This window comes from Galeopterus variegatus, unplaced genomic scaffold (assembly GCF_000696425.1).
Source record: "Galeopterus variegatus unplaced genomic scaffold, G_variegatus-3.0.2 Scaffold4061, whole genome shotgun sequence".
Classification (NCBI taxonomy): domain Eukaryota; kingdom Metazoa; phylum Chordata; class Mammalia; order Dermoptera; family Cynocephalidae; genus Galeopterus; species Galeopterus variegatus.
The window spans coordinates 21,307-33,919 of NW_007730172.1; positions in this window are offsets into that span (position 1 = coordinate 21,307).

The window sequence follows — 12,613 nt, forward strand, 5'->3', positions numbered from 1 at the left end:
AAAGTTTGGAACTGATAGAAGAGATCAGAGCTGGATACATACATTTGGATTCATCAATAACAGATGATATTTAAATCCATGGGACTAAGAGAAACCACCTAAGGAGCGATAGTGAATAAAGAGAGAACTCTTGACTCTATTTGGAAGGACTCCATCATGCTGGGGTCAAGTAGAAGAGGAAGACCCGGTAAGGAGGCCAGGTGTAGCCAGTGACGTAGGAGGAAAACCAGGAGAGTATAGATAGCATCACAGGGGGCAAGAGAAGAAAGCTTTTTCAGACACATTCATCAGTGATTATCTTAACCATACTTTCTAGGCCTGTACCTGAAATGTGCCATTGATAGCAGAATAAATAAATAAAAAGGGTTTTTTAAGTAAAAAATTATAACAAAGAATAATTTTGTAAAGGGAAAAAAGAAGGCAAAACAAACAAACAAACAAATAATTTGGGTAATGATTAAAGGGACATTTAACCCCCTTATTTATTAACCAGAGGTTAATGAACAATGAAGCATGTGATTTTCTAACATTTTGTGGAACAGAGACCAAAGAGAAGGTCATAAGGAAGCTGTTCCCAGATCTCTCAGTAGGCTGGAATCTCAAAGAACAAAAAAAAGCAACTTTGTTCACCTGCACAGAGTAGTTACTTGAGCTCATGAATAGGTCAACCAATTACAAGTTTAATATTCAGAANAAAAAAAAAAAAATCATGGTGGTTGATATATGGGGAAAGAATGAGAAAGAGGCTAAAGAGTGAAGCAGAGAGACTGGCTGAAAGGCAGTTGTAGCCTTCATGAGAAAGGACAGTGGTTTGGACTGGAGTAGTGGCGAGTGGAACTGAGAAAGGGAGAGGATGTGAAATAGAGTTTAGACTTAGAATCAACAGAACGTGCTAATAGGTTTGATATGGACCATGTCAGTCAATGACTCTTGAATTTTTGTTTTTGTTTTGTTTTGTTTTGTATTTTGATTGAGCTATTGAATGAATAACATCATTTACTCAATTAAGAAGCATGGGGGAAGAACAGACTGAGACATCAAGAATTCTATTTTACATATTAAGTCTGGATTGCTTATCAGACATTTAGACTACTGAATATAAAAGTTTGGAACTGATAGAAGAGATCAGAGCTGGATACATACATTTGGATTCATCAATAACGGATGATATTTAAATCCATGGGACTAAGAGAAACCACCTAAGGAGTGATAGTGAATAAAGAGAGAACTCTTGACTCTATTTGGAAGGACTCCATCATGCTGGGGTCAAGTAGAAGAGGAAGACCCGGTAAGGAGGCCAAGTGTAGCCAGTGACGTAGGAGGAAAACCAGGAGAGTATAGATAGCATCACAGGGGGCAAGANGCACAGAGTAGTTACTTGAGCTCATGAATAGGTCAACCAATTACAAGTTTAATATTCAGAACATGAGAAAAAGACACGCCTCCCCCCAAAAAAGCAACATATGAGTGAGATGAGAGTAGCACCCCTCTCTCTCTTCACTACCCCACTCTGTTACCATGAACATGAAGCAACTAGACAGTAAATATCACAAGGACAAATGCAAATTAAGAATAAGGAAAGAGATTTTCTCCCCTCCTTTTGCTTGGAGCATTTACTTTAGAAAACTTATCATTGTAAGTCCTTTCTCCTCTCTTTGAAATGCACGTAAATCCTTTTGAAGACTAAATTGGCATTCTGCCAGCTTTATGCTGTAGGATTGTCTTTCTCAAAGACCTGGGAGCCATTTCTTTGAAATGTAAACATCAAGGGAGATAGAACCACTATCTCCCAATCTCTGTGGGAAGGTAGTGGCTTTATGGGGGGGGCACCTTGCTCCAAGTTGCTAAATTTCTTCCTGTCATAAAGATATAAGAAGTGTGGGTTTCCTCTGGATAATTGAGACCGTCACCTCAACTAACAGGTAAAGTTACGAGGAACTGTATGTGACAAATAGTGCTGTCAAGTCCTCTTGAGTAATTGTTTATCTTGAAAACACATATGCAATGGGGTGTATCTGCTTGACTCCATAAAAGGGTGAGATTTCTTTCTGTTTTAGCAATCTCTTAGTGGATTACTTGTGATACACACTACATTGTGTTTTTACTACTGATCCAATAAAGAAAGTGTTTTGTTTTGTTTTTTCTACTACCTTTGTGGAGAGGATTTCTGGGTAAGGAGAAGATTTTGTTCTAAGTTGTATTTCCCCAACAATACCCATTTACCATTTAAGTTAACCATCTGCCTTAATTAAAATTAAAAACAAAAATTTCTCCTATTTGCAGAAAGAGTTTCCTACCAAGTGATAAAAGAAAAATTTAAAACCTGCAAGTGAAGCTAGATTACATACAAGAAAAGTTTGAGGATTTTCAATGCATTGATCCTGACCAGAAAGCTTTCTATATTCTTTCTTTCTGAACTAATTATGTGATGTGAAAATAAATATCTGTGTTATATAATAAAATTAATTATGTAGCAAAATAAAGACATTTAAGTGAAAGAAAAAGTACATTTTAAATAAAGTCAGTTTTATTTGATAATTAAACAAATACATGTTGAGTACTTCCTGTGTTCCAGTTGCTGAGTATGTAATGGGTTAACCAAGGGACTGAGACAGCCTCTATTGCAAAGGTGCTCATGTGGGGAAAATAGGATAATTTAGTCAAGCTCCCTTGGCTCAGGTCTGGTTGGGGGTGGAGCAGTACATTTCTTGTAAACAAGTTGTGTGTGGGTAGAGTTAGTGCACATATGCACCCATGTATCTTTTTAGTTTTGTTGCTATTGTGTGTTCTTCAGTTTGTGAAGCAGAGCTGGCCAGCAGAGCTCCCATCTAAAAGTAGAGCATGTTTACTCTGCCAGCAGCTGCTCAATTTTTCTTTGGACTTTGCCCGTAGCAGTTGAGTTTTGGAGTTTCTCTGTGGAGTGCTTAGTTCATAGTGTTGTGTGTGCTGAATAAAGACTATTCCTTCTTCAACCAAGACTCCAAGTACCTTTTTGCTGGTTACCTAGATCATAGACCTGCATGTGAAGGGTTTGTGAACAGGCTCGAGGGGTCTGTGAGCTCAAGACACTAGCCCTAGCTCTACAGCTCAGCATTTAGCTGGGAAGAAAACTAGTGCATCTTTAATTAATTTTGTATCCATAAATAGTAATAAATAGGAATCGTATCTGCTTGGCTCCATAAAAGGGTGAGATTTCTTTCTGTTTTAGCAATCTCTTAGTGGACTACTTGTGATACACACTACATTGTGTTTTTACTACTGATCCAATAAAGAAAGTGTTTTGTTTTGTTTTTTCTACTACCTTTGTGGAGAGGATGTCTGGGTAAGGAGAAGATTTTGTTCTAAGTTATATTTCCCCAACAATACCCATTTACCATTTAAGTTAACCATCTGCCTTAATTAAAATTAAAAACAAAAATTTCTCCTATTTGCAGAAAGAGTTTCCTACCAAGTGATAAAAGAAAAATTTAAAACCTGCAAGTGAAGCTAGATTACATACAAGAAAAGTTTGAGGATCTTTGAGGATTTTCAATGCGTTGATCCTGACCAGAAAGCTTTCCATATTCTTTTTTTCTGAACTAATTATGTGATGTGAAAATGAATATCTGTGTTATATAATAAAATTAATTATGTAGCAAAATAAAGACATTTAACTGAAAGAAAAAGTACATTTTAAATAAAGTCAGTTTTATTTGATAATTAAACAAATACATGTTGAGTACTTCCTGTGTTCCAGTTGCTGAGTATGTAATGGGTTAACCAAGGGACTGAGACAGCCTCTATTGCAAAGGTGCTCATGTGGGGAAAATAGGATAATTTAGTCAAGCTCCTTTGGCTCAGGTCTGGTTGGGGGTGGAGCAGTACATTTCTTGTAAACAAGTTGTGTGTGGGTGGAGTTAGTGCACATATGCACCCATGTATCTTTTTAGTTTTGTTGCTATTGTGTGTTCTTCAGTTTGTGAAGCAGAGCTGGCCAGCAGAGCTAGCATCTAAAAGTAGAGCATGTTTACTCAGCCAGCAGCTGCTCAATTTTTCTTTGGACTTTGCCGGTAGCAGTTGAGTTTTGGAGTTTCTCTGTGGACTGCTTAGTTCATAGTGTTGTGTGTGCTGAATAAAGACTATTCCTTCTTCAACCAAGATTCCAAGTACCTTTTTGCTGGTTACCTAGATCATAGACCTGCATGTGAAGGGTTTGTGAACAGGCTCGAGGGGTCTGTGAGCTCAAGACCCTAGCCCTAGCTCTACAGCTCAGCATTTAGTTGGGAAGAAAACTAGTGCATCTTTAATTAATTTTGTATCCATAAATAGTAATAAATAGGAATGTCTTAACTCTTGTAGAGATGATTTGTGATTATATCTACAGTTTTTCTTTTCAGTCATTTTGCTTTCATTTCATATTTTTAATGTTTTTCCAATGTTGGCCTAAAAAGAAACTGAGGCCAAATACATATAGCAAGGATTTATTGAGTCAATATTGAGACAGAATAAAGCTAGGCCTGTGAGCTGAACTGACTCCGTTTTCCCTGCAGAGGATACTTTGTTACTTTTCCACTCTTCAGCCATGTGACCTTCCAGGGCACATGATTACCCCATGGCCTGCCCTGATAAAATAAACTGAGATAGAGAGGAACAGGTATTCACTGAGTTGCAAAAAAAAACCCTACCAAAGATTTACTGTAATTGTAAAAATAAATGTACAGAACCCTGCCAAAGACTTACTGTAATTGTAAAAATAAATGTACAGATTAACCATAAGACCCCTTTAGGAATTCCTGCATGTGCACAAAGCTTCAAGGTGCCACTATCATGATCTTCGTGGGGTGATGATGATGAACACCAGTGCCATCTTGGACCTATGGAGCAGATGCAAGGATCAAAGCCCTAACTGAGCATGCACCCATGATGCAACCAGGAAGAGCAGAATGGGCCACCTCCAGTGATGCTGGCCTGCACCCCTTAACTCCTTTCCCTATAGAAGACCCTGAACGGTTCCCCTCGGGGGGCTATCTTTCCTGTAGCTAGCCCCCTTATGTGTAAGTCTATCTCCTTTTTAAATAAAGCATTACCTGCTTTACTGCTGGGTACATTGTTCATTTCTATGTCTTTGGGACCCAAAAGCCTAATTCAGTAACAATATGACAATTGCAAACAGGGATACATAGTTAAGTCACCTTGAGAAATGCTCTCCAAAGAGGGCCAGCAGAGTTTAGCATTTTATAATCACAAGAAGGATCAAAGGAGAGAGAAAGGACAGCCCTGCCTAATTATTTCATCAGTTTTTCTATTGGTTGTACGTGACATATAGATTTGGGATTGTTGCTAGGTTACATTCTACATGCAGGGATCTAGGTTAAAAGTCACAAGAAGCATTCTAGGTTATTTTACGGCTGTCTGGTGCCATTCTGCTTGCTACTAAGTAAAAATGGTCTTATGGTAATGTTTTCCAGGATAGGTAGACATAACTTATCCCAGATCACCTGAGGCAGTATGACTTAACTGACCTGGTCAGAGCATATTTTTTGTTATTACCAGTTACAATGTAAAGGGAGACCAAAACACTAAATTCTAAGCAGGAACTTAAAATTTGCTACTAAGTAAAAATGGTCTTATGGTAATGTTTTCCAGGATAGGTAGACATGACTTATCCCAGATCACCTGAGGCAGTATGACTTAACTGACCTGGTCAGAGCATATTTTTTGGTTATTACCAGTTACAATGTAAAGGGAGACCAAAACACTAAATTCTAAGCAGGAACTTAAAATGTAAAAATTTCTATATGTCTCAGTCTTTTGGGAGAATATTTGTAAGAGTGAAAATCTTGGACAGAAGTTAGCAAGATTTTCTTAATGGAAAATTTGAAATGAAAATTTAATACCAAGGCAGATCAAATTCAATCCTTTGATCATAGCTACGGTGAAAAACTGGAGGAAATATAACAAAAGGATTATCCAGGACTTCTATTTATCCTCCTGGCCCTAAATTTTATCCAGTCAAGTTGACTTTCTATTCTAAGCAAGATTTTTTTTTTCTTTTTGTCAAGAACGAAGTCGTTTGAAAACATGCATGTATCCTGAGCTAGGGCATGGGCCACTTGGATTGTTACATTTTCTAGAACTCTTAAAGACAGTGTCTGAAAACCACCTCATTTTACATGACCGGTGCAATTCTACACATTTAAGTGCAGAAAAGGAAAGGTTTTTGGGGTCTTTTATTCCTGGGTTTGAATTTTTCCCTCAATTTGTACAACCCTGAGGATGTTAAGTAACATTTCCAAATCTTTTCCAAATCTTGTGTTCTTTAATCATGGAACAGACATAAAACTTAACAATGTTGTTAGGAGAATTCAGAAAAGAGAAAATGCATAGAACATGACAAAATATGTAAAATCTCTTGTATAAAGCAGAAAATCATTAAGTGCCCATCTATATACTTTTTAAACAATAGTGAGAAAAATGGAATTGTTTTACATTTTTGAAAACCCCTTTAATGTCAGGCTTAATAAAAGACAACTAGGTTCTCATACCTTCTTCTGCATTCAATCCATTTTAATATGCTGTTTTGATTAAGTACATAAAGAAAATCTGGCCTCAGATATGTAGTTGAAAAAGAGAATAGGATTTTAGTAACCTTTTCAGGTTACTAAAATTGTGGATAGTCTTCTGTGATAGCATACCAAAAATCAAAAGATAGCCGTTCCTTAGGTTACTTGCAATGTCAAGTATGAAGCTATTATCATTGAACTTTTCATATTCTGTGGTATTAAAATTCACTAACCTATCTTGAACTCTGATTGTATCTTTACTCATACATGATTTTATAATATCATACACTTATCATTTGTAAAATATTGGTTCATGAAGTTGGGCAGATCTTTCAAAATTGACACATTTTATTATATAGCATTTTAAAAATAAATTACATTTGTTATTATCATCATCATTGGATGATGGGTACATATAGATCAATTACATTATTCCCTTTACTTGTGTACATGTTTGAAATTTACCATGATAAAAAAGTTATTATGTAATTTGAACTTTTCAATGGTGCTTATAAACTTCACGATTTTTCCTTTTGTTTCCTCTTATGATTAATAACCCCACCTTTCTTTTATTAAATTTGACAGGTTAGAAAACTAAAAAGGAGATCAATCTTATTACTATTATGGACTATACAGGGGTATACAACACTTTGATTCCTGATACTCTTCCCAAGCAGAAATTTTCTTTCACAAATACTGTCTAACAAGCTTTGTCCTTACCTTTAGTCAGAGCTCAGAAACATAAAAAATTTGTATTTAATACTATCTGTAGCTTACCAAACAAACTCTCACAATATAAGCTTAAATTTATTCAATAATGGGTTTCAATTCCAAACTTTACACAAAAGTGTATTTTTCTTATTTGAAAAGCTGGAAATTTTTATAAGTACTTTTGTTGAACTACTGTGTTGTTTCCTACAACCCAGATACTGCTTCTGTTCTCAACTTCAGCAAATAATTACAATCTAATTTTTATGTCCAAATGAAGTCAATTGCTTTTTAAACACTAGGTTAATTTATCTATTGAATTTAAAACATTTGAGGTCAAACTGAAAACTCCAAGGTCATGGGTTCAGATCCCTGTACTGAGCAGTCTCCAACCCCCCCTATAAGAAAACAGAAAGAAAGAAAATATGGCCTCCCACACTCTGTCCCTCAAATAGCAAAGCTTGTCTATTTTCTTATTGGAGGATTATTTGTTATACCTTCTAACCTTAATGTAAAACTGAGAACTAGTCAAAGATATCAGTAAAATGAGGTGGGACCGAGAAAGGTTATTGATGCTCTTTAAAGTGTTCTCTGCAGGCATCATAAAGAACTCATAAATTTTTATACTATTTAAATTAAAAATTTTATTTGAGCACATAAATCAAAAGATTTGTGCACTTCTGTTTAAAAAAAAAAAAGAATCGATTTTTAGTCCCCTCTAAGCAAGAATAGTTCCATAGCCTTTTTTTTTGTCTTTCATGACATTGATATTTTTAAAGTCCAAATTATTTGGCAAAATTTACTTCAATTTTGATTTTTCCTCAAGTTTAGAGTCAAGTTAAATGTTTTGGACAGAAATATCTACATTGGTAATGTGTTCTTCTCAGGTGCATCACATGAGGCGTACATATGCCATTTGTACCTATATTGGTGATGTCAAGCTTGATTATTTGTGAATGTGATATCTGCCAGATTTCTCTACCGAGATGGAAAGTACCTCTTTGTAATTAACAATCAGTCTGTAGAATAAGATCCTGCTTTCAAGCAGACTTTAACCCAGTGGGTTGATATTTGTTGATGACTCAAATCAGTTGTTACTATACTTTTTGTAAAATAGTGATTTTTCATTTCTCTTATGCCTTCTACATTTGATTGACATTCTTCTCTAAAGAAGAGCTTCCGCACCTCTTCCTTTTAATTTATTTTTATGATGTATAGACTCATGATTCTTTTTTATATTCAATATTTATGATCAACTTTTGTTATTATTGGTTTTCTAATAGTTCCATATCTGTCCAGTAGAAGCCCCTTTAAGCTAACTCCATTGGCCTTTTGACCTGTCTGCATTACTTCTTGAGCACTTCCCCAATGTCTGAAATTACAGACGTTCCAGGTTTTCTTTGTGTTTTTTACTTTGCCACCCTGGAATCAACTCTTTTCCCAAGGGGCCCTGAGTTCTTTTTAGTGAGAAACAGTATGTAAAGCTTGAGATTTGAACACTAGGTTTGCATGTCACTACTAAAGTGTCTTTGCTTCCAGGTACTTTCAGTGTGTAGGATGGGATTTTCTTTCAATCTGGGTCAAATCTCAAAAAACTAAGGAGCTTTTAACCAATATCTGTGTCACATATATAAAGTACCTGATATATGGTAGATGCTACTAAATTTTGGTTGTCTATCCACATATACTTCCTTTTTTTAGTGAATAAACATTAATAAATATTTTTATCACTTGCCTTGAGAAGCCAGAAAATTCAAGTAAAAATTAAAATATCAAAGTACATTAAAAGAAATATCAAAGTACAAACTTTGGAAGATGGTGAAATATCTCTCATGAGAAAAGACAGTTTTAGTTTGTTATTACAGATTGTGTGCCCATGTACACACACATACGCACACACACACCCAATTAACGCTTCCAATATATGAATCTTTAAAGAAGGGGAAATTAAAGCAGAATGAAAAGCTGAATATTTTTGACAGTGGATAATATTGTTGATAATAATGGAGACCAGCTAATGCAAAACACATATTGGTGAAATATCTCTCATGAGAAAAGACAGTTTTAGTTTGTTATTACAGATTGTGTGCCCATGCACACACACATACGCACACACACACCCAATTAACGCTTCCAATATATGAATCTTTAAAGAAGGGGAAATTAAAGCAGAATGAAAAGCTGAAAATTTTTGACAGTGGATAATATTGTTGATAATAATGGAGACCAGCTAATGCAAAACACATATTGCTTATTTGTGAGAGGGCCCAGTATTCTGACTCGATTGTAGAATTATGTCTATGATCCTCGACCATCACCGTGAATGATGTCTGAATAGATGCTGCTCTAGAATTAAGAGGATGCTTATATGATTCAGAAGATGGGCATGCATTTGGGGTTATTTGTACATGTTTTATGAATTAAATTAAAAATTTAATTAATAGAGTACTTTAATAACCATATCATAATTGAGTAGTGAGAGAAAAATTCACAATGTTATCCAGAAAGGTGCCTCTCTCAGGTGAGCAGGGATGTGGAGAAACATGAAGACCTGGGTTTGTCTCCAATACTGCCTCCTCAAGCCCCGATGTAAGAGTTAAAATATGACATTTATATATGCACTATCAAAAATGTACTAATAAAGGGAAAGCTAGCTGTTTTGTTTGCTCTGGATCCTAAGGTGCCAGAGTGACATCTGGTGGACAGACAGTTCTAATGTATCGAGCAAGACAGTATAATCTACTTGACTCCTACTTAAGTTTAAATTTAAAAAGAAAGTTGTGCCTCAACCAAGAAGAAAATACAGTACTTAACTCCAACCACAAACTATTCAGGGTAGACCCTCAAAACTGAATAATTGGATCTAGAGCTACTACAAATACTGTAAATGCACACTTCCAAGAAGAGGCATGGCTGCGAATGAAAAGAAATACTTGTGCTTTGTCTTGCTAAAGGATAATTTTTAAAAGAAGGTATAATCGTGACTTTCATACAGATATAAAATAAACCCATGTCAAATATTTTATTTAATTCATTAATTAATGATAAAGCCAGTACATATTTATAATCTGTTTAAAGGAAAATTCAAAGACCCATACTGACATAAACAGATAAGGAATGCTGAAATGAGATGGTCAATAATCAATTTCACTAAGCACAGTGAATTTGCATTTCTATGGACAGAATAATTTGCATTATTGTCAGTCACATACAACTTACTGAGTGGCAAAATAAATATATTTATTACTATATTTTATAAATAATTAATAATATTAATTTTATTTTATAGTATATTTATTTCTATAAATAAAAATATTAATTTTTATTTATTAAAAAAGGCAGAGATAACCAAAAATGGTGCCCTAGACAGAAATCATAGTAATCAAAAACAAAACGAAACAAAAAGCAATACAAAATAAAACAAAATAAATAAATATTAGTCTGGCTGGTTAACTCAGTTGGTTAGAGTGTGGTGTCCACACTGTGCCTCAGCTTTCTTCTCTGTTAAATGGGTATAGTAATACATACCTTAGAGTATTGTGGTGAGGTTTTAAGGGATATTACACTGTATCTTACAACAAGAGTACCTGATAGATAGTCAGCGTTCAATTCACGGTAGCTATTGTTACTAATAGTATTAGTAATAATATTACTATTGCTCTTAATATTATTAAAACTCTGCACATTATCACCTCTTGAAAATGCCTGAGTCTTGTAATTTATCTCACTTGATTCAACCTCAGCAAACATGTGAACATGTGCTGTTTGTTCAGTTATTCAGTGAATATTTACTAAGTACCTACCATGTGCACAGACATGGTACTGAGCACTGTGGATCACAAGATAAGAAGAAATTAAGATGCAAATTTGTAAAACGCATGCTCAGTTCGTGACACTGCCAACAGTTCAGTGTGACTAGAGCAGAAGCTGCAAGGTGAGAAGGCTGAAAGAATGGTCTATGCGGGATGACTAAAGCCAATCATGAAAAACTCCTCCTAATCAACATAGGAGCTTGGATATTTTCCCAAAGAATATGGGGAGCCATTGAGATTTTAAGCAGAAGTGTGCCATAATCTAATTCGTGCCACAGAAAATCTGGCACTCGTGAAGAACAAATTGGAACTTGGAGAAAGACAGAGGGGNAAAAAAAAATCACAGTAATCATTTTTTTGCCCCTCAAAGTCCTTTATTACTTTTTCTGCTAATTATTAATCAATAATTGTTTATTAAACATGTATTATAACCAGTGCCAGACTAAGTAAAGGAGGAAAAAAAGAAAGTTACACAGACTTAAGAAACTTAAAACACATTCGATAAAATGAGGAAAATGTCTAAGACATATCCTTTGTAATTTCAACAAGTCCTCTGTAATTCCTTTCTTCCCTCCTTCCATATATATTTATGGAACACTTACTATTGATATGTTCTATACACTTTCTAGGCACTTGGTATTCAACGTGAAAGGAAGACATTTTACCATCTCCTACTATGTTTTCCTTCTAGTGGGGGATATAGATAATTAACAGGCTGCTGAAAAATTCAGGTTGATATTTCTTTTATCACCTTGACATTATAATTTCTCAGATTTTTCAAACCTTTACCTTTATATCACGGAAGCTCTCTACCTATAGTATACTCCAAATAGCAATTGTATTCAAATCTTGGCTCGACCAGATGAACTTAAGCAAGTTATTTAATGACACTGTGCCTCAGCTTTCTTCTCTGTTAAATGGGTATAGTAATACATACCTTAGAGTATTGTGGTGAGGTTTTAAGGGCTATTACACTGTATCTTACAACAAGAGTACCTGATAGATAGTCAGTGTCCAATTCACGGCAGCTATTGTTACTAATAGTATTAGTAATAATATTACTATTGCTCTTAATATTATTAAAACTCTGCCCATTATCACCTCTTGAAAATGCCTGAGTCTTGCAATTTATCTCACTTGATTCAACCTCAGCAAACATGTGAACATGTGCTGTTTGTTCAGTTATTCAATGAATATTTACTAAGTACCTACCATGTGCACAGACATGGTACTGAGCACTGTGGATCACAAGATAAGAAGAAATTAAAATGCAAATTTGTAAAACGCATGCTCAGTTCGTGACACTGCCAACAGTTCAGTGTGACTAGAGCAGAAGCTGCAAGGTGAGAAGGCTGAAAGAATGGTCTATGCGGGATGACTAAAGCCAATCATGAAAAACTCTTCCTAATCAACATAGGAGTCTGGATATTTTCCCAAAGAATATGGGGAGCCATTGAGATTTTAAGCAGAAGTGTGCCATAATCTAATTTGTGCCACAGAAAATCTGGCACTCGTGAAGAACAAATTGGAACTTGGAGAAAGACAGAGGGG